At 40.2% G+C, this 23,628-nt stretch overlaps 1 non-coding gene and 1 pseudogene across 2 annotated transcripts; one reads left to right on the top strand and one right to left on the bottom strand.

The window, feature by feature from the left end:
* The first annotated feature begins 908 nt into the window (after window positions 1-908).
* LOC113887617 lies at window positions 909-2,596 on the top strand (annotated as a pseudogene). The gene has a single exon (XR_003509771.1). The product of XR_003509771.1 is annotated as a zinc finger RNA-binding protein pseudogene (transcript).
* Window positions 2,597-8,257: 5,661 nt separating this feature from the next.
* Window positions 8,258-8,329, bottom strand: TRNAS-GGA. The gene has a single exon. It is a non-coding gene; the product is annotated as a tRNA-Ser (tRNA).
* Between the last annotated feature and the right edge of the window lie 15,299 nt (window positions 8,330-23,628).

The raw sequence follows: 23,628 nt of genomic DNA, 5'->3' as shown, positions 1-23,628 counted from the left end.
AGGGTCGCAACGAGTCAACACAACTGAGTACAGCACACAAGGGAAACTTTACTGTGAATACTGAAGATACTAAGTGGCCATTAACTCTTGTCTAAGCATGATAACATGCTTCCCTGGTAGCTCAGACTGTAAAGAATCCACCTTCAATGAAGGAGACCGATGTTCATTCCCAGGTTGGGAAGATCTGCTGGAGAAAGGAGTGGTTACCTATTCCAGTATTCTCCCCTGGAGAATCCCATGGACAGAGGAGCCTGGTGGGCCACAGTCCATGGAGTCACAAAAGTAGACCATGACTGAGTGACTAACACTTTGACACTTCAGGCATGATAATGGCATGCATTTTGTCACTAAAGTAGTCTTTTTAAGTTGTCTTTATCTTTAAGAGCTATATTATGAAATATCTGTGGATTAACTGATAAAATGTTTAAGATTTGTCTGAAGAAAACCTAGAGGGGTGGGGAAATTAATAGGTTTACATGAAATAAAATTGACCAAGAATTACACTTGTATACTAACGCATATATATAGAATTTAGAAAGATGGTAACAATAACCCTGTATACGAGACAGCAAAAGAGACACTGATGTATAGAACAGTCTTTTGGACTCTGTGGGAGAGGGAGAGGGTGGGATGATTTGGGAGAATGGCATTGAAACATGTATAATATCATATATGAAACGACTCGCCAGTCCAGATTCGATGCATGATACTGGATGCTTGGGGCTGGTGCACTGGGACGACCCAGAGGGATGGTACAGGGAGGGAGGAGGGAGAAGGGTTCAGGATGGGGACATGTGTATACCTGTGGTGGATTCATGTTGATACATGGCAAAATCAATACAATATTATAAAGTTAAAAAATAAAATAAAGAAAAAAAATAATAAAGTAAATCCAGATTTGCAAGAAGTAGAGCCCAGTATTAGAGCAAGAAAGATTCAAGAAGAGAAAATGAGAAAGCAAATGCAGAAAGAGGAGTACTGGTGAAGAAGAGAAGAGGAAGAACACTGGAGAATGGAAATGAGACGTTACGAAGAGGACATGTACTGGAGAAGAATGGAGGAAGAACAGTATCATTGGGATGATCGCCACCAAATGCCTGACAGAGGCTATCCTCATGGTTCCCCGGGCCCACTAGGCCTTCTGGGAGTCCAACCAGGCATGCCTCCTCAGCCACAGGGGCCTGCACCCTTACATCGTCGTGACTCATCTGATGACTGTTACGTAATGACAAAGCATGCTACCATTTATCCAACTGAAGAGGAATTACAGGCAGTTCAGAAAATTGTTTCTATCACTGAACGTGCTTTAAAACTTGTTTCAGACAGCTTAACTGAACACGAGAAGAGCAAGAGCAAAGAGGGAGATGATAAGAAAGAGGGAGGTAAAGATAGAGCTTTAAAGGGAGTTTCGAGAGTGGGAGTATTGGTGAAAGGATTACTTCTCCGAGGAGATAGAAATGTCAACCTTGTTTTGCTGTGCTCAGAGAAACCTTCAAAGACATTATTAAGCCGTATTGCAGAAAACCTACCCAAACAGCTTGCTGTTATAAGTCCTGAGAAGTATGACATAAAATGTGCTGTTTCTGAAGTGGCAATAATTTTGAACTCATGTGTGGAACCCAAAATGCAAATCACTATCACCCTGACATCTCCAATTATTTGAGAAGAGAACATGAGGGAAGGAGATGTAACCTTGGGTATGGTGAAAGACCCACCGGACATCTTGGACAGGCAAAAATGCCTTGATGCTCTGGCTGCTCTAGGCCACGCTAAGTGGTTCCAGGCTAGAGCTAATGGTCTACAGTCCTGTGTGATTATCATACGTATTCTCCGGGACCTCTGTCAACGAGTTCCAACTTGGTCTGATTTTCCAAGCTGGGCGATGGAGTTACTAGTACAGAAAGCAATCAGTAGTGCTTCTAGTCCTCAAAGCCCTGGAGATGCTCTGAGAAGAGTTTTTGAGTGCATTTCTTCAGGGATTATTCTTAAAGGTAGTCCTGGACATCTGGATCCTTGTGAGAAGGATCCCTTCGATACCTTGGCGACAATGACTGACCAGCAGCGTGGAGACATCACATCCAGTGCACAGTTTGCATTGCAACTCCTTGCATTCTGCCAGATACACAAAGTTCTAGGCATGGATCCACTACCACAGATGAACCAGTGTTTTAACATCCACAACAACAGAAAACGAAGAAGGGATAGTGATGGAGTTGATGGATTTGAAGCTGAGGGGAAAAAAGACAAAAAAGATTATGATAACTTTTAAAAAGTTTCTGTAAATCTACAGTGTTAAAAAACAACAGGTGCCCATTCGTTGGCTGTTTTTCATTCATAATGATGTCTACTTCGAAAAATTATCGAGAATTTAAAGAATTTCATGGAAGAACCAAGTTTTTCTATGATACTAAAATCTTAATGTACAGTGTTAGGTATTATATGAATGGAAAGACACACCTCCCCCGCAAAATTGTGCTCCAGCTTGGGGAATTACAATGGTTCTGATTTTTTCCCTGTTATTTTGGTTTTTATTTACTGGTTGCCCTAGCTCCCCCTATATTTGTGTCTTTTATTAACTAGTCCTATTAAATCTTTACTGTATTAAAAAAAAAAAAAGAATTACACTTGAAGTTGGGTAGACTTACATGGGAGTACATTATAATAGTTAACCTGTTGTGTATCAGTTTGAAAATATCTAATAGACAGTTGTTTAAAATATCCAAATTTACAAAATAGACTAATGAAATAAGAATTTATGGATATAGAGCCAGAATTAGAATTTGTAAAAGTTAACTTCAAATGAATTTAAGTTAAAGTTTAGAATTAAAGGTAAATAAATAGGGCCTTACTTTTTTCTTGTTTGTTTGGTTTTTGGACACTTGTTTGTTCCTTTTTGTTTTGTTTGCTATAAGAAGTCAGGAAGCACCCATTTTCTGATTCATCTGTTCCAGGACATCACAGGTCTCCATGGCTTCCACTTCCCTGCTGCACTCTTTTTTTCAGGTTAAGGTGACAACCTCATGCAGTCACACAGCTGTCTTTGCAAGAGCTCCAGGCATCTCTATTGCATTCCAAGTACCACTACCTTCCTGTGCCACATCTGGCCTTCTCAATAAAAAAGGCAAACACCAGAGAAGTCCCCAACACATTCTCCATACATCTCATTGGGCAGGACTTGATCACAGAGCCACCTTTAGCTATAGAGGAGGCTGGAAAAATCATGACTTAACCAAGAGAAATGGTGTAGCCATGACTGGATTGGAGAAATCCCAAGTCCCACCTGGGGACCAAACATGTTACTGCTTTGATCAAAATTAGTTTTTCCTACCACAGAGCATTGGTAGGAAATGCTGAGGGTAAGAAATGAACAAATCCAGTGAGAAAGGAGGAGCAGAGCTCCTAGAGCCAAAAATCAAGTCAAGGGTAAGGGATAAATATGCACTGAAGGGAATACACTCACAGGATTCAGTCGCATACACTATCCAAGCACTTTCACACCTGCTGTATTGTTCAGTCCTCACAACAATTGTGCAAGGGAGGGATGTGGTATTATCTCCTTGTTTTGATGAGGGACCAGAGCCTCCTAGAGGAAGGGAAAGGTGTCTTGTTGGGGTTCTTGGGTGGCTCCACCACACATTACTCTGCACCTCTGCCAGGGGTTCTAACAGCCACCCCCTAGCTCACCAAAATCACTGTGGGAAATATTGACAGGGCAAGTGAATGAAGTCCAGTTTGCTCAGCACTGTGCTGGGCATATTCCAATTCAGGAAGGGGGCCTACTTTGGTTCTGGCCCTACTGTGATGGTAGATGATGCTTGCACAGTTAGGGCTCACCTAGTGGCTCACAACTGCTCCTGTCCCACATTCGTCATTCTGCACACAAGGTCATAAGTGAAAATTGTGAACATAGGAACTCAGTTATGGGCTAAGAAAGGACTTCAGGGCCTAACTCAGGAGGTGTGAAGCTTGCTGTACTGACCATAGGTAGAGGTGCTGCCAAGCTGATCACATGGACAGCAGGTCTGGTCACCTGTTCACAAGGAATGAGCTTGATGTATATTCATCCCATGAGTACCTGCTGAGTCCAGCAGAGCTTCTACCATAACAGCAAGTATAGTTCCTACAAACCTTTCTTGTGCCTCATAATGCCATTTCATGACAGTAGAAGATTGCCACTTACAGAGGCAGAGTGGTTCTTTATTGTGTCAACTTTGTTCCCCTGACATATTTGACCCAATGCCAAAATCCTGTGACCCAATTCTCTGTCCTTAACCTCCATCCATTAAGGCTTGAGTCTTGTGAGATACAGATCCTGCTGACTGAACCCTCCCCATCCCCTAGTTAAGTACGTGCCTGTGGCTCAACACCATTTATAGACTCATCAGTTCTCACTCCATAAGTCTGTTCAGAAGAACATGGGAAGACAGGGATCTTCCCATCATTGTGGGGAAAACTAGGAGTCTAGTCTTTGGATGTTTTAAAGATATAACATTAAATTTCAATCAAATTTTTCATATGTCATGAAAAGCCATTGAGACATCATAATACTGCAGACTTACCAGTTGACATGACATTTCCTCCTTCCTCTGAAACCTTATTACAGACTTCAGTTCAGTTCAGTACAGTTCAGTCGCTCAGTCGTGTCCGACTCTGCAACCCCATGAATTGCAGCACGCCAGGCCTCCCTGTCCATCACCAACTCTCGGAGTACACTCAGACTCACGTCCATTGAGTCAGTGATGCCATCCAGCCATCTCATCCTCTGTCGTCCCCTTCTCCTCCTGCCCCCAATCCCTCCCAGCATCAGAGTCTTTTCCAATGAGTCAACTCTTGGCAGGAGGTGGCCAAAGTACTGGAGTTTCAGCTTTAGCATCATTCCTTCCAAAGAAATCCCAGGGCTGATCTCCTTCAGAATGGACTGGTTGGATCTCCTTGCAGTCCAAGGGACTCTCAAGAGTCTTCTCCAATACCACAGTTCAAAAGCATCAATTCTTTGGCGCTCAGCCTTCTTCACAGTCCAACTCTCACATCCATACATGACCACAGGAAAAACCATAGCCTTGACTAGACGGAACTTTGTTGGCAAAGTAATGTCTCTGCTTTTGAATATGCTATCTAGGTTGGTCATAACTTTCCTTCCAAGGAGTAAGAGTCTTTTAATTTCATGGCTGCAGTCACCATCTGCAGTGATTTTGGAGCCCAAAAAAATAAAGTCTGACACTGTTTCCACTGTTTCCCCATCTATTTCCCATGAAGTGATGGGACCAGATGCCATGATCTTCGTTTTCTGAATGTTGAGCTTTAAGCCAACTTTTTCACTCTCCACTTTGACTTTCATCAAGAGGCTCTTGAGTTCCTCTTCACTTTCTGCCATAAGGGTGGTGTCATCTGCATATCTTAGGTTATTGATATTTCTCCCAGCAAATTCCAGCTTGTGCTTCTTCCAGTCCAGTGTTTCTCATGATGTACTCTGCATATAAGTTAAATAAGCAGGGTGACAATATACAGCCTTGACGTACTCCTTTTCCTATTTGGAACCAGTCTGTTGTTCCATGTCCAGTTCTAACTGTTGCTTCCTGACCTGCATACAGATTTCTCAAGAGGCAAGTCAGGTGGTCTGGTATTCCCATCTCTTTCAGAATTTTCCACAGTTTATTGTGATCCACAGAGTCAAAGGCTTTGGCATAGTCAATAAAGCAGAAATAGATGCTTTTCTGGAACTCTCTTGCTTTTTCGATGATCCAGCAGATATTGGCAATTTGATCTCTGGGTCCTCTGCCTTTTCTAAAACCAGCTTGAATATCAGGAAGTTCACGGTTCATGTATTGCTGAAACCTGGCTTGGAGAATGTTGAGCATTACTTTACTAGCATGTGAGATGAGTGCAATTGTGTGGTAGTTTGAGCATTCTTTGGCATTGCCTTTCTTTGGGATTGGAATGAAAGCTGACCTTTTCCAGTCCTGTGGCCACTGCTGAATTTTCCAAATTTGCTGGCATATTGAGTGCAGCACTTTCACAGCATCATCTTTCAGGATTTGAAATAGCTCAACAGGAATTTCATCACCTCCACTAGCTTTGTTGGTAGTGATGCTTTCTAAGGCCCACTTGACTTCACATTCCAGGATGTCTAGCTCTAGATGAGTGATTACACTATCATGATTATCTGGGTCGTGAAGATTTTTTTTGTACAGTTCTGTGTATTCCCCAACCCTTACTAGGAAATCAAGACACTGCAAGGTGGAAGCATTTCTGCTCACAGTAGATTCTGTAGCTCAGTAAGAACAAGGAAGTATAACAGACAGTAGGGGGATCCCTTCTTTATTAATTCTATTATATCTTGTTGATATTAATTGTTTCATGCATGTTGTTGATCCAAGCATGCTCCATGTTGTTCCTTATGCAATAAAAGAAGCAAAGGCTTCAGATACTGAAGTGAGAAAGGAGAAGTAGTAGATTGTTGCTATTGCTGTCAATCATGTTGGGTTTTTATCAGAAAAGAGTGACCTGAAGGGAGAGGAATGGTGAACAGTTTGTTTCTACATCGATTGAGCCTAGAAATATCTGTTTGTTTGTGTTTTTTTTTCTGTCTTTCTCACCTGAGATGCTGAGCTTCTTTGATGAGGTTTGGAAGGGAGTGTACAATTGCACTGCTCTGATCTTAAAGTAATTCACCCACTGAGAAAAGAAAGTTACTATTAGAGGTCCGAGAAATCAGTGTGGATAATTTCTTATTTCACTTAATTTAATTCTGTGTAGAAAGTAAATGATCTGTGATGAAAAGCCTTTTTAATACTCTTCTGTCTGGTAGGATTCAGAACATTCTCACTCACTCATTTGTTGAAACATCACATCCATTACTTGGCAGCTTGTCAGGAGGAGGGGAAATGCAATATTCCCCTAAAATATTGAAGATGTGGCTGGAAAGACATACAGTGAATTATGCACCTGACTACACTGGGCTAGCAAAGGCTGCTTCCAAATTTTTCTTATCAACCCAAAAGAAAATGGAAACCTTGTTATTTCTATGCTTGTGTGTCTTCTAGATGCATGCTACAAGATGGTTAATCTTGAAAACATATGTTGAATCAAATAAACCAGACACAAAGGACAAATATATGATTCCACAGATATGAAAAGTGTAGAATAGGCAAATTCATAGAGACAGTTGAAAGTAGGTTAGAGGATACCATGGACTGGGTGGTAGGGTTGGGTAGATTATTGTTCAGTGTGAACAGATGTTTGCAAAGGGATGAAAAATTTTGAAAAGAGTGGTGACAGTTCTATAATATCGTGAATCTAATCCCATTTAATTGTACACTTGAAATTGTTAGAAGAGGAATGTCATGCTATGTATAAATTTACCACAATAAAAAATATTTTAAAATCCTTAGCCCTTTTTGATTAGGAGCCAGAAGTGTCTCCCAAGGGCCAGATGGAGTCATTGGAAGCGGTATTTAAGTCTATCTCTACATAATATCGGAGAAGGCGATGGCATCCCACTCCAGTACTCTTGCCTGGAAAGTCCCATGGACGGAGGAGCCTGGTAGGCTGCAGTCCATGGGGTCGCTAGGAGTCGGACACGATTGAGTGACTTCACTTTCACTTTTCACTTTCATGCATTGGAGAAGGAAATGGCAACCCACTCCAGTGTTCTTGCCTGGAGAATCCCAGGGACAGGGGAGCTTGATGGCCTGCCATCTGTGGGGTCGCACAGAGTCGGACGCGACTTAGCAGCAGCAGCAGCAGCTACATAATATTGGCAGAACCCAGGCAGGGTGACCAGTACACAGCAAAGGCTCCATAGATATTGCATGCTTAGTTGCTCAGCTGTGTTTGACTCTGTGTGATTCCATGGACTGTAGCCCACAAGGCTCCTCTGCCCATGGGATTTCCCAAGTAAGAATACTGGAGTGGGTTGCAGTTTATTCTCAAGGGGATCTCTCCAAGCTAGAGATCCAACCTGCCTCTGATCCACCAAAGAAGCCTGAGAAATTAATTGGCTTATTATAAAACATTCTGTTACAATTGTAGAAGGCAGGAAAAGAAGCTTCTTGTAATGGATAGAAAGCATCTACAAACATAACTGATTTTAATGCAACTATTTCAATAATCACTTTCTGAAAGTGAAAGTGAAGTCGCTCAGTCCTGTCCGACTCTTTTGCGACCCCATGGACTGTAGCCTACCAGGCACCTCTGTCCATGGGATTTTTCAGGCAATAGTACTGGAGTGGGTTGCCATTTCCTTCTCCAGGGGATCTTCCCCACCCAGGGATCGAACCTGGGTCTCCTGCATTCCAGGCAGACGCTTTAACCTCTGAGCCACCAGGGAAGCCCTGAATGGTCTATAAATTCCAAATAAATGTCAAAGTGGATTTTATAAATTTACAAGTAAGTATTGTCAACAGGAACATATTTTAAAAGTTTTTTATTTTCAATTTAAAAATAATTACAATATTGTGTTGATTTCTGACATACATCCACATGGATCAGCCCAGATATATGTATGTCCTCATTTTATATTAATCCATTTTATATTGACTGTTTCTGATAGGGCAAAGCGATGGGAAAAATCTTATCATTCTAAAAGTAAGCAAGAGAACTTGGGAATAGCTATATCATTTTCAGATTGTCAAGAGCATTAAAAAATCACATCTACATAACTGTCATAACCACAAGAATCCTAAGAAGTCATAACTACTAAATGTGAGTCAGTATCCTGGATGGGATCTTGGACATTAGAGAAGAGGACATTAGAGAATAGCTGAGACAGTATGAATAAAGCATTGACTTTGTTTAATGATTATTATCAATATCAGTATATTAATGTGATAAATGTACCATATTAACATAAAATGATAATAATATGAGAATTGTCACTGTTTATAGTAATTCTAAAAATCCAAAAACTGTTGCAAAATTTAAAGTTTATTTTTAATAAGTATATTGCTACCATGTTGCAGTACTTTCAGTTATCTTGGGGGTCTCCAAACAGATATTAAGACATAAAATGTCATTTTCTTTAAAAGTTTTATTTTAAAAACAGTGTTTGAAAACTTCCCAAATTTAAGGAAAAGAAATGAAAAACCAAAAAACGACAGGCTCTGGGAAATTAGAGAATTCAAAATCGGATAAACTCAAAATATTCTTTTCCAACACTTTGAATTACTGAAAGCTCAAGACCAAGAAAATAATCAAGAAATGAAACACTCAGAAGTGATACGTTATTTGGAGAGGAAAACAGATTCTAGTAGATTTTTTTTGTTCTCAAACCATGGAGTACATAAGGAAGTGGTATGTCATTTTTTCAAGTCCTGTTTGTTTTGGAGGTTATACAATATGATGATTGATTGACATATACATAAAGAAATGATAAACACAATCAAATTAATTAACATAACCATCACCTCATATAATTACCTTTTTTTGTGGTGACAGCACATACAAACTCTTCCTTGCAATGCCAAGTATTATTAAATCCAACCACAATGCTGTACATTAGATTACCAGAAATTATTCATCTTGTACCTAAGAGATTGTGTCTTTGACCAATATTTTTTGAGTTCTTTAGAAAAGAATCCATAACCTTAAATTTTACATATGGAGATACATTCCTTTAGAAATGAGGGGAAAGAAAAAACATACTCAAAACAAGGAAAGTTACAATAATTAGTCAGTTAGAAATATATCCCTAGAAAAATGGTTTAAGGAAGCTCTCCAAACACAAAGGAAGGATATAACTAGAGAAAACTTAGAGCTTCAGAATGGAAAGAAGAAAGATGGAATGTTAAAGAAGTGTACATATATACCAGCCAGAATGGCCTTCATAAAAATGTTTACAAATAATAAATGGTAGAGAAATTGTGGAGAAAAGGGAACCCTCCTACACTGTTGGTGGGAATGTAAATTGGTACAGTCACTGTGCAGAACATTATGGATTTTCCTTAAAACACTAAAAATAGATTGTGATATGATTCAGCAACCCAACTCCCAGGTATCTACCCAGAAAAGAAGAAAACTATAATTCAAACAGATACCTGCACCCCTATGTTCATAGCACCAAGTATCTACAATAGTCACACATGGAAGCAACCTAAATATCCTTTGACAGATGAATGGGTAAAGATGTGCTGTATATATAGATATAGATACACACATTTATTGCTCAGTCACTAAGTTGTGTCCAACCCTTTGCAACCCCATGAACACATGCAGCAAGCTGGGCTTCCCTGTCCTTCAGCATCTCCCAGAGTTTGCTCAAACACATGACCATTGAGCTGGTGATGCTATTCAACCATCTCATCCTCTGCCACTCTTTCTCCTTTTGCCTTCGATCTTTCCCAACATCAGGGTCATTTCCAATGAGTTGGCTCTTCACATCAAGTGGCCAAAGTATTGGAGCTTCAGCTTCAGCATCAGTCCCTCCAGTGAATATTCAGGGTTGATTTCCTTTAGGATTGACTGGTTTGGTCTCCTTGCAGTTTAAGGAACTCCCAAGAGTCTTCTCCAGCACCACAATTCAAAAGCATCAATTCTTCAGCTCTCAGCCTTCTTTATGGTCCAACACTCACATCCATAGAAAACTACTGGAAAAACAATATCTTTGACTATATGGACCTTTGCTCTGCTTTTTAATATGTTGTCTAGATTTGTCATAGCTTTTCTTCCAAGGAGCAGGCGTCTTTTAATTTCATGGCTCCAGTCACCACTTGCAGTGATTATGGAGCCCAAGAAAAGAAAAATTGTCGCTGTTTCCACTTTTTCCCCTTATATTTGCCATGAAAACATGGAACTGGATACCATGATCTTAGTTGTTGTTGTTGTTTTTTCATGTTGAGTTTCAAGCCAGCTTTTTCACTCTCCTCTTTCACCCTCATCAAGAGGCTCTTTAGTTCCTCTTCACTTTCTACCATTAGAGTGGTATCATCTGCATATCTGAAGTTGTTAATATTTCTCCCAGCCATGTTGACTCCAGCCTGTGTTTCATCCAGGCTGGCATTTCCCATGACGTATACTGCATACAACTTAAGTAAGCAAGGTGACAATATACAGCCTTGTCATATTCCTTTCCCAATTTTGAATCAGTCAGTTGTTCCATGTAAGGTTCTAACTGTTAGTTCTTGATCTGCATACAGGCTTCTCAGGAGACAAGGAAGATGGTACAATACTCTCAGTTTTGAGAATTTTCCAGTTTGTTGTGATCCACACAGTCAAAGGCTTTAGTATAGTCAATGAAGCAGAAATAGGTGTCTTTTTTTTCTGGAATTTCCTTCCTTTCTCTATGATCAAATGAATATCGGCAATTTGATGTCTGGTTCCTCTACCTTTTCTAAAACCAGCTTGTACATCTGGAAGTTCTAGATTCACATACTATTAAAGCCTAGTTTGATGAGCATAACTTGGTAGCATGTGAAGTGAGTGCAATTGTATGATAGTTTGAACATTCTTTGGCATTGCCCATCTTTGAGATTGGAATGAAAACTGACTTTTTCCAGTCCTTTGGCCACTGCTGAGTTTTCCAAATTTGCTGACATAGTGAGGGCAGCACTTTAACAACGTCATCTTTTAGGATTTCAGTAGCTCAGCTGGAATTCTGTCACTTCCACTAGCTTTGTTCCTAGTAATGCTTGTTAAGGCCCAGTTTACTTCATACTCCAGGAAGTCCAGCTTTAGGTAAGTGACCATACCATCGTGTTTATCCAGGTAATTAAGACTTTTCTTACATAGTTCTTCTGTGTATTCTTGCCACCTCTTCTTAATCTCTTCTGTTTCTGTTAGATTCTTACCATTTCTGTCCTTTAGTGCCCATCCTTGCAGGAAATGGTCCCTTGATATCTCCATTTTTCTTGAATAAATCTCTATCTAGTCTTTCCCATTCTATTTGTTTCGCTCTGTTTTTTTTTTTTTTTTTTTTGCATTGTTCATTTAAGAAAGCCTTCTTTTCTCTCCTTGTAGAACTTTGCATTCAGTTGAGTATAGATTGCACATTCTCCCTTGCCTTTTGCTTTTCTTCTTTCCTCAGTTATTGGTAAAGTTTCCTCAGAATACCACTTTGCCTTCTTGCATTTCTTTTTCTTTGGTATGGTTTTGGTCACTGCCTCCTGTACAGTGTTATGAACCTCTGTCCACAGTTCTTCATCCACTCTATCTACCAGAACTATTTTCTTGAATCTATTTGCCACCTCACTTCCACTGTATAATGATGAGGGATTTGATTTAGGTTGCACCTGAATGGCCCAGTGGTTGTCCCTATTTTCTTCAATTTAAGCCTGAAGTTTGCACTGAGGAGCTCATGAACTGAGCCACAGTCAGCTCTAAGTCTTATTTTTTACTGACTGTGTAGAGCTTCTCCATTTTTAACTGCAAAGACATAATCATTCTGGTTTCATTATTGAGCATCTGGTGATATCCATGTAAAGAGTCATTTCTCGTGTTGTTGGAAAAGTGTTTGCTGTGACCATCATATTCTCTTGACAAAACTCTGTTAGGTTTTGCCCTGCTTCACTTTGTACTCCAAGTACAAATAACTTGCTTGTTATTCCAATATCTCTCAACTTTTGCATTCTAATCCTTTGTGATGAAAAGGACATCTTTTTGGTGTTAGTTCTAGAAGGTGGTGTAGATCTTCATAGAACCAGTCAACTTGAGCTTCTTTGGCATTAGTGGTTGGGGACTTGGATTACTATGATGTTGGTCTTCTCTGTGGCTCAGATGGTAAAGAATCTGCCCACAATGTGGGAGACCAGGGTTTGATCCCTGGGTAGGGAAGATCCTCTGGAAAAAGGAATGGTAACACACTCCAGTATTCTCGCCTGGAGAATTCCATGGACAGAGGAGCCTGGCAGGCTACAGTCCATAGGGTCACAAAGAGTTGAACCTGACTGAGTGATTAACACTGCTGCTGCTGCTGCTGCTGCTGCTATAACTACTACTACTACTATGATGTTGAATGGTTTGCCTTGGAAAAAAACTGAGATCATTTTGTCATTTTTGAGGTTGACTCAAGTACTGTATTTTGGAAACTTTTGTTGACTATGAAGTCTACTGCATTGTTTCTAAGAGATTTTTGCCCATAGTAGTAGATATAATGGTCATCTGAATTAAATTTGCCCATTCTCATCCATTTTTGTTCACTGATTCCTAAAGATGTCGAAGACTAATTTTGCATCTCCTGCCTTCTTTTTTTAAAAAAATAATTTATTTTTAGTTGAAGGATGATTGCTTTACAGTTTTACATTGGTTTCTATAAAACATCAACATGAATCAGCCATAGTGCATCTCCTGGTTGACCATGTCCAGTTTGCTTTGATTCCTGGACCTAACATTCCAGGTTTCTATGCAACATTGTTTGTTACAGCATAGGACTAATTTCACCACCAGACATATCCACAACTGAGTGTCATTTCTGCTTTGGCCCAGCTGCTTCATTCTTTCTGGAGCTATTAGTTATTTCCCTTCATTGTTCCCCAGTAGCATAATGGACACCTTCTGACCTGGGGCCTCATCTTCCAGGATCATATCTTTTTACCTTTCCATACTGTTCATGGGGATCTCTCAGCAGGAATACTGAAGTGAATCACTATTTCCTCCTCCAGTGGACCACATTTTTTTAGAACTCTTCACTATGACCCATCTGTCTAGGGTGGCCATGCATAGCATGGCTCATAACTTCATTGAGTTACACATACCCCTTCTCCATGACAAGTCTGTGGTCCATGAAGGAGATAGCCTAGCCTTGGCAAGTTGATTTTCCAGACAAATGCAAATAACATGAAAGAAAGGAAGGAAGGAGAAATTAAATTTGAATCACAATTTAAAACAGGGAGAGAATGAATGAAGAAGAGATACAAATAAGGGTATATTTTATTGCAGAAGAATATGGAAAATCCCATGGACGGAGGAGCCTGGTGGGCTGCAGTCCATGGGGTCGCTAAGGGTCGGAGATGACTGAGCGACTTCACTTTCACTTTTCTCTTTCATGCATTGGAGAAGGAAATGGCAACCCACTCCAGTGTTCTTGCCTGGAGAATCCCAGGGACGGCGGAGCCTGGTGGGCTGCCGTCTATGGGGTCGCACAGAGTCAGACACGACTGAAGCGACTTAGCAGCAGCAGCAGCAGCAAGATGATATAACACTTGTGATTCTTATATACACAAATTAGCAGTATGAGATTTGCCATGGCCTCTCTCAGGGCATGATAGATAAAGTGCACACAATAACAACATAGAAGAACTAAATAAATAACAAATAAGATGGATCTAAGTGATACATATGATACTCAGCACCTACACGAAGATAACAGACTTCATATTCTGATAAATGTGAAGTAAGTTGCAAGGACCAGTGGATCTGCCGAGAGTAATTAAAAATCTCAGGGGACACATAAAGAAAAACATTAAATCAGCTTGGTTCGAAGAGGATGCTGAAGAATTACTTTGTGTAATTACTGGATCTCTTAGGAGAAGACAGGACTGGCAGAGCAAGCCTACAGCTGAAAACAGCTTCTATCCAGAGTTGTCTATGTAAAAGTAAACAGCTATAAAACTGAGCTGTGCTTTAAGTCTCAGAGCTAACCAAAAGTGGTGACCATCCCTAATTTTAGCTGAAACCCCAAGAACTTACACCCTCTGAGTCAGGTGACTGAATCATAAGTAAATTAGTTCCCATTTCACTTTGTATCATCTATCTGGGGTGGCTTGCCTGGTGGCTCAGATGGTAAAGAATCTGCCTGAAATTCAGGAGACTGGGTTCGATTCCTGAGTTGGGAAGATCCCCTGGAGAAGGGCATGGGTACCTACTCCAGTATTCTTGCCTAGAAAATTCCGTGGACAGAGGAGCCTGGTGGGCCACAGTCCATGGGGGCACAAAGAGTAAGATATGACTGAGCGACTAACACTTTCACATCTATCTGGATGCAAATGATAAAGCACATTCAACTGGGTGGAAATGGAGATGTAACAGACCAAACTTGGGAAGATAGCTCAATTAGGTGAAACTGTTATCCTTAAATGTATGTATTAGAAAAGAGGAAAGAAGACACAGAGCTGGCCAATAGGTACATGAAAAAGTGCTCAACATCACTAATCATCAGGGAAATGGAAATCTAAACCACAATAAGATACCAACTCACATCTGTCAGAATTGCTATTATCAAAAAGACAAGAAATAACAAGTGTTGGCAAAGATGTATAGAAAAGGGAGTACTTTTGCACTGTTGGTGGGAATGTAAATTGGTGCAGCCACCACGGAGAACAGGATGGTAGGTCTTCAAAAAAACAAAAATAGAACTACCCTCTGATCCAGCAATCCCACTTCTGGATATTTATCTGAAGAAAATGAAAATAGTAACTCAAAAAGCTATTTGCACACCAATTTTTATTGCAGTGTTATTTACAATAGCTAAGATATGAAAGCAGCTTAAGTGTCCATAGACATATGGATGGATAAAGAAGATGTGGTGTACAATGAGATATTAATGGATATTAATACAATGTGCTATTATTAAGCCATAAAGGAGAAGGAGATCCAGTATCAGCAACCATATGAATGGACTTGGAGGGTATAATGCTAAGTGAAATAAGTCAGATGTGCTTGCTAAGTCACTTCAGTCGTGTCTGACTCTTTGTGACCCAATGGACTGTAGCCTGCCAGGCTCTTCTGTCCATGGGATTCTCTAGGCAAGAGTACTGGAGTGGGTTGTCATGCGCTCCTCCAGGGACCTTCCCATCCCGGGAATCGAATCCAGGTCTCCTACATCACTTGCATTAGCAGGCGGGTTCATTACCACTAGTGCCACCTGGGAAGCCCGATAAGTCAGCCAGAGAAAGACAAATACCACATCATGTCACTTATATGTGGATTTGAAAGCAAAGCAAAGCAAAAAGCCAAACTGATAGATACAGAGAAGTGTTCATTGGTTGGCAGAGAGACCAAAGATACAAACTTTCAATTGTAAAACAAATGACATGGGGAAGTAATGCACAGTATGGTGACTGTTAATAACACTGTATTACAGTTAATAACACTGCATTGCATACAGTAGTCCTTCCTTATCTTTGGTTTCATTCTCTGCAGTTTCAGTTACTTGCTTTGAGCTGCAGTCTGTAAAGTTTATTGGGAAAATCTAGACATGATTGTTAAATTTGAAATTGTGTACCATTTTTGGTAGTGGGATGAAATCTCCTGCTGTCCTGTTATGTCCCACCTGAAAATGAACGTATCCCTTCCATTAATTATTTCATAGCCATCTGGATGATGTGTGGCAGTATCACAGTGCTTGTGTTCAAGTAACTGTTATTTTACTTAGTAATGGGCCCAAAGTACCCAAGCAGTGAGGCTGGCAACTTGGATATTCTCTTATTGTGCCTAATTTATAAATTAAATTTTGACATAGGTATTTATGTACAGGAAAAAACATTATATATATTTATAGTTCAGTACTGTCTGCAGTTTCAGGCATCTACTGGGCTTGAAAGTTGATAAGTGTACAATCAGGCCTCTCAAGATGGCTGTTGTCTTGCTCTCTGTCCATCCCCTGCTTAACCAGTACCTGCTTCACCTATACCCTACTCACATGACTGACCTTCCCACATACATGCCCCCAGCCCCAGCTACACACAAATGTTCTTATCAGTGGGGCAGTGAGGGGCGTGCTCCTCTGCTAGTTTCCCTGGTAACCAATGAGCCAACTTGACATTAATTGCCTATAACTGGCCATCTCCCCTTCCCCAGAGCAAATACTGCAGCCATATCCTGGGTGCCATCCACAACACATGGTGAGGTGTCGCACCAGGACTTTGGTTCAGACATTTAAGATCCCCCCCATCCATTAAACCACTGATGTCTCTGTCTTGAGCTCTGGGATCTTTCTTCAGTCTTGAAGCTGAGCAAGCACAGGTCTTGTAGGCCTGCAGGGTGCAGCTGAACAGTAAGAGAGTCAGTCTTAAAAGTACTCATCAAAAGAAAACAAATTTTGGAATTATGAATGGTAGCAGATATTAAATAGACTTACCGTGGTGATCTTTCTTAAATATATAGAAATAACAAAACATTATGTTATACACCTAAAACTAGTAATGTTGTATATAAATTATATCTCAATAAAAATAAAATTTTAAGAAGAATGGCAGAAAGTGAGCTAACCATCCATCTTGAGAAGTTAAAAAATAACAGGATAAGTTAAAAAATAACAAGATAAATGCAAAGAAAAACAAAGAATCGTTAAAGATAAAAAGAAAATAATGAAAGTGAAAGCAAACATACAATAGAGCATTTTAACAGCATTTTGCAATAAGGAGTTCATAATCTAAGCTGCAGTCAGCTCCGAGTCTTGTTTTTGCTGACTGGATAGAGCTTCTCCATCTTTGGCTGCAAAGAATATAATCAATCTGATTTCAGTATTGACCATCTGGTGATGTCCATGTGTAGAGTCTTCTCTTGTGTTGTTGGAAGAGGGTGTTTGATATGACCAGTGCGTTTTCTTGGCAAAACTCTGTTAGCCTTTGCCATGCTTCATTTTGTACTCCAAGGCCAAATTTGCCTCTTACTCCAGCTATCTCTTGACTTCCTATTTTTGCATTCCAGTCCCCCATAATGAAAAGGACATCTTTTTGGGGTGTTAGTTCTAGAAGGTCTTGTAGGTCTTCATAGAACCATTCAACTTCAGCTTCTTCAGCATTGTTGGTTGGGGCATAGACTTGGATTACTGTGATATTGAATAGCTTGCCTTGTATGGAAAGTACTAGACCAGTACCAGTACTTTCCCTACTAGAAAGCAGGGAAAACCACTAGACCATTCAAGTATGACCTAAATCAAATCCCTTATGATTATACAGAGGAAGTGACAAATAGATTCAAGGGATTAGATCTGATACACAGAGTACCTGAAGAACTATGGATGGAGGTTCATGACATTGTACAGGAGGCATTGATCAAGACCACCTCCAAGAAAAAGAAATGCAAAAAGGCAAAATGGTTTTCTGAGGAAGCCCTATGGATCACTGAGAAGAGAAGAGAAAGGCAAAGGAGAAAAGGAAAGATATACACATTTGAATGCAGAGTTCCAAAGAACAGCAAGAAGAGATAAGAAAGCCTTCCTTGGTGATGAATACAAAGAAATAGAGGAAAACAATAGAATAGGAAAGACTAGAGATCTCTTGAAGAAAACTAGAGACACCATGGGAGCATTTCATGCAAAGATGGGCACAATAAAGGACAGAAATGGTATGGATCTAACAGAAGCAGAAGATATTAAGAAGAGGTGGCAACAATACACAGAAGAACTGTACAAAAAAGATCTTCATGACCCAGATAACCACAATGGTGTGATCACTCACCTAGAGCCAGACATCCTGGAATGTGAAGTCAAGTGGGCCTTAGGAAGCATAACAACCAACAAAGCTAGTGGAGGTGATGGAATTCCAGCTGAGCTCTTTCAAATCCTCAATGATGATGCTGTGAAAATGCTGCACTCAACATGCCAGCAAAATTGGAAAAGTCAGCAGTGGCCACAGGACTGGAAAAATTCAGTTTTCATTCCAATCCCAAAGAAAGGCAATGCCAAAGAATGTTCAAAGTACCACACAACTGCACTCATCTCACACTCTAACAAAGTAATGCTCAAAATTCTCCAAGCCAGGCTTCAACAGTATGTGAATTGTGAACTTCCAGATATTCAAGCTGGGTTTAGAAAAGGCAGAGGAACCAGAGAGATCAAATTGCCAACATCCATTGGATCATAGAAAAAGCAAGAGAAGCCCAGAAAAACACCCACTTCTGCTTTACTGACTACACTAAAGCCTTTGACTGTGTGGATCACAACAAACTGTGGAAAATTCTGAAAGAGATGGGAATACCAGACCGCCTTACCTGCCTCCTGAGAAATCTGTATGCAGGTCAAGAAGCAACAGTTAGAACCAGGCATGGAACAACAGACTTGTTTCAGATTGGGAAAGGAGTACGTCAAGGCTGTATATTGTCACCCTCACCCTGCTTATTTAACTTATATGCAGAGTACATCATGGGGAATGCTGGGCTGGATGAAGCACAAGCTAGAATCAATTTGCCAGGGGAAATATCAATAAGCTCAGATATTCAGATGACACCAACCTTATTGCACAAAGCAAAGAAAAACTAAAATGCCTCTTGATGAAAGTGAAATAGGAGAATGAAAAAGTTCGCTTAAAACTCAACATTCAGAAAACAAGGATCATGGCATCTGGTTCCATCACTTCAAGGCAAATAGATGGGGAAACAATGGAAACAGTGACAGACTTTAAGTTTTTGGGCTCCAAAATCACTGCAGATGGTGACTGTAGCCATGAAATTAAAAGACCCTTGCTCCTTGGAAGAAAAGCTATGAGCAACCTAGACAGCATATTGAAAAGCAGAGACATTGCTTTTTCAACAAAGATCCATCTAGTTAAAGCTATGGTTTTTCCAGTAGTCATGTATGGATGTGAGAGTTGGATTATAAAGAAAGCTGAGCACCAAAGATTGATGTTTTTCAACTGTGGTGTTGGGGAAAACTCTTGAGAGTTCCTTGGACTGCAAGGAGATCCAAGCAGTCTATCCTAAAGGAGATCAGTCCTGAGTGTTCATTGGAAGTACTGATGTTGAAGCTGAAACTCCAATACTTTGGCCACCAGATGGGACGAACTGACTCACTAGAAAAGACCCTGATGCTAGAAAAGTTTGAAGACAGGAGGAGAAGTGACGATAGAAGATGAGAAGGTTGGAAGGCGTCACTGACTCGATGAACACGAGTTTGACCAAGATCCAGGAGTTGGTGATGGACAGGGAAGCCTGACGTGCTGCAGTCCGTGGGCTTGCAAAGTGTCGGACTTGACTGAGTAACTGAACTGAACCTAACTGAACACAGCATTTTAATACAGCATTATATAGTCAATAAAATGGACAAGCCTCTGGTCAGACTTCAAGGGAAAAATGATAAAGGAAAAATTTATTAATACCAGGATTCAAATAAGATGACATTTCTAGAGACCTTTATCCCAAATATGAAAATGAAGAGGAAGTGGGGAATACAACTGTATTTTATACAAAGTAAAATACAACTTAGGGGCTTCCCTGGTGGCTCAGTGATAAAGAATCCACCTGTCAGTGCAGGAGACAAGAGTTCAATCCCTGGGTCTGAAAGATCCCCTGGAGGAGGAAATGACAACCCACTCCAGTATTCTTGTCTTGAAAATCCTATGGACAGAGAGGCTTGGCGGGCTAGAGTCCATGGGGGTGGGGGGGCTCACAAAAGGGTTGAAATCAACTTAGCAACTAAACAACAGCAACAAAAACAAAAATATAAGTTATTAAAGTTTAGAGGGGATATTAAAAAATATTATTTGAACTAAAAATATGAAATAAATGGAATAAAATATTTCCACAGATGACCTCTAAGCCCAAATAGCTTCATAAATGAGTTCTATCAATATTTAAATAAGAGATAATTACAATACTACATAAACTTTTTAGAGAATAGAGATAGAGGATACACTACCCTCTTGCATTTTCTGTAGCATACATACATTGGTACAAAAACTCGACAGGGTACTTTCAGAAGTTTAAAATTACAAACCTTGTTTCATAAACATAGATGACAATATCCTAAGAAACAAATGAAGAAACAAATCCCAGCAATATATAGAAAAGATATGTTATCATGATGAAGTTGCTTTTATCCCAGGAAAGCAAGATTGATTTACCGTTTGAAAATACGTGTACACCCATGGTGGATGCATGTTGATGTATGGCAAAACCAATACAATATTGTAAAGTAAAAAAATAATAAAATAATAATTTAAAAAAAAAGAAAATAAGTCAGGGTAATTCATCACGTTAACAGATGAAGAAGAGAAATCTAAACATAATCTCCTCAATAGATACAGAAACATATCTTCTTAAAACTCATCATTCATTCATGCTGAAACAACTGCTAGAAAAAGAGATGTAGAAGAGACTCTCCAAAGATTTTTTTGGTATAAGTTTGGAGTGAACAGGGTCTTTCTAGGCATGTTACAAAGTAGAATTCACAAAAGAAAAAGATTGTCTTGAAACATTTTAGTACAACAAGACTGAAAAGAGATTACAAATTTATATATCAAGTTAAAACTCAAAGGCCAAGTTTAAAAAATATTTGCTATCTATATCACAAACAATGGATGGACTAATTTCCCAAATAAGACAATCTTTCACTCAACCATTAAAAAAAAAAGAGGAACAAAGGCCTCTGTTGTTTTGATAACACAAGCAGAACTCCCAAAACTCATGGCCTTGCACCCTAGATATGTTTCCCATGTAAAATTCAAGTGGAAGCAGGCTTGGGAGCCTTGGCTTTGCTTTCTGAACTTACTCAGTGATCAACCCACAGAAGAATCTCTGCCAGCATCAGCATCTGGCGGCATTGGTAACTTTGCTTATCTTCTGCCAGCACATGCGGAAAGAAGGAGAATAGGAGGATTCAAAAGAAGCTTTTAAGAGTCATCTGGTCAATATACATCACTTAGATCCACTTTCCCTTGGCCAGGACGCAGTTCATGGGCCCAAGTTAGGTGCTGTAGGGCTGGAAAACTCCAGCAGGAAAAGGAACAGGTTTAAGAACAGTTAGTCAGTTCTGGCCTACTGGTATGACAAATACATTTATGGAAAGGAAAATACATTATGCCTCTAAATGTGTTTTTAAAATCCCCAGCCTAGTTCATAATAAGTCTAATGGGTATTTTAACCACTATAACCTATCACTCATTACTTACCAGGTTGCCCAATATACAAGTATTTGAAACACATTGTTTTGGTGAGGATGTGGGGAAACAAATACTCCTGCATTGTTAGTGCTGGTGTGAATTGATACACATGGAGAGGGCAATAGCTGTCAAAATCATGTGTGCATTTACCCTTTGGTCCAGAAATCCTACTATGAATTTAGCCATTGGATGTACTTGCACATGTGTGGTATGATTACATATGTAAGCTTATTCAAGGTAGCTTTGTGATGACGTGAGACTGGAAAAACCAGAAGTGTCTATCAGTAGCAGAATTGTAAATAAAAGCAACTACATCAATGTAAAAGGATATCATGCAGGTATTTAAGAAAAAAAGAATGTTACTTAAGTGTACAATCTGGAACTACACTCAATGGGTCAAATCCTGATTCTCCCCTTTTAGCCATATTGCCTTTGACAAGTTATTCAAATTCTATATACTTTAAATTATTCATCAATTAAAGGGGATAATATTTAATACTTCATTGGGCATGCTGCTGCTGCTAAGTCGCTTTAGTCGTGTCCGACTCTGTGTGACCCCATAGACGGCAGCCCACCAGGCTCCTCGGTCCCTGGGATTCTCCAGGCAAGAACACTGGAGTGGGTTGCCATTTCCTTCTCCAATGCATGAAAGTGAAAAGTGAAAGTGAAGTCGCTCAGTCGTGTCCAACCCTCAGTGATCCCATGGACTGCAGCCTTCTAGGCTCCTCCGTCCATGGGATTTTCCAGGCAAGAGTACTGGAGTGGGGTGCCATTCTCCTCATTGGGCATAGTGAGGGTGAAACCAACAGGTTTAAAGCACTTAACACAAGGGCATGACAGGCACTCTCTAACTTTTGCTTCATTATGATCATGCAGAAAGACCTCCATGATATGTTTGAAATGGAAAAATGTAGGCCCAGAACACTCGCTATTTGGTATTTAACCATTTGTATATAAAGAGGAGTGGTTGAAATACGCCTATATGCTTGCACATCCTTCCTAACGTCAAAGGAAGGATATGTAAGAACCTGTTGGGAAAATGTTGTCTTTGGGGAGGAGAGCTGTAAGTTCCAACAACTGGGGCGAGAGACATACTTTTGACTGAATGTTTGTAACTTTTGAATTTTATATCATGTGTATGTATCACCTAGTCATCGATTTTCTCATTAAGACAGGAGGAAAAGAAAAGTAATAACACAAGATTTGGAGCTATGCAAACTGAATTTGTGACCTTCTCTACCACACTGGAGAAGGCAATGGCACCCCACTCCAGTACTCTTGCCTGGAAAATCCATGGATGGAGGAGCCTGGTAGGCTGCAGTCCATGGGGTCACTAGGAGTCAGACACAACTGAGCGACTTCACCTTCACTTTTCTCTTTCATGCATTGGAGAAGGAAATGGCAACCCTCTCCAGTGTTCTTGCCTGGAGAATCCCAGGAACAGCGGAGCCTGGTGGGCTGCCGTCTATGGGGACGCACAGAGTCGGACAAGACTGAAGCGACTTAGCAGCAGCAGCAGCTACCACACTGGTCCAGCTATTTAAGGAGGGGCTTGGTGCAAAATGAAAATTCACAGCTTCTCACTGAAAAACCTGTGCAAAGCTTTCCTCCACATTCTCCCAAGTCTTTCTTTTGACTTGCCATTGTGTTTTCCATTTGCTGTGTTATGCAGTTAAGGTCCTCACAGGTGTCTTGTGTCTCTCCAACCCCTGGACCTGACACTCTCCACCCTGGCCCTTCCAGTACCCACACCCACCGTGTGTCATTAGAAAACTTCTCTGGGGCATTAGTCTCTTCATCGGCAAAATGGAGGTTTAAAAATAAAAACACGAAACCGCTTACCTTTCTGTGAAGCTTCAGTGAGATTTTATGGGTAAAG

The sequence above is a fragment of the Bos indicus x Bos taurus genome, chromosome X (genome assembly GCF_003369695.1).
Source record: "Bos indicus x Bos taurus breed Angus x Brahman F1 hybrid chromosome X, Bos_hybrid_MaternalHap_v2.0, whole genome shotgun sequence".
Lineage (NCBI taxonomy): Eukaryota > Metazoa > Chordata > Mammalia > Artiodactyla > Bovidae > Bos > Bos indicus x Bos taurus.
The sequence above is the reverse complement of the archived record's forward strand: the minus strand, read 5'-3'. Positions and strand labels throughout refer to the sequence as shown.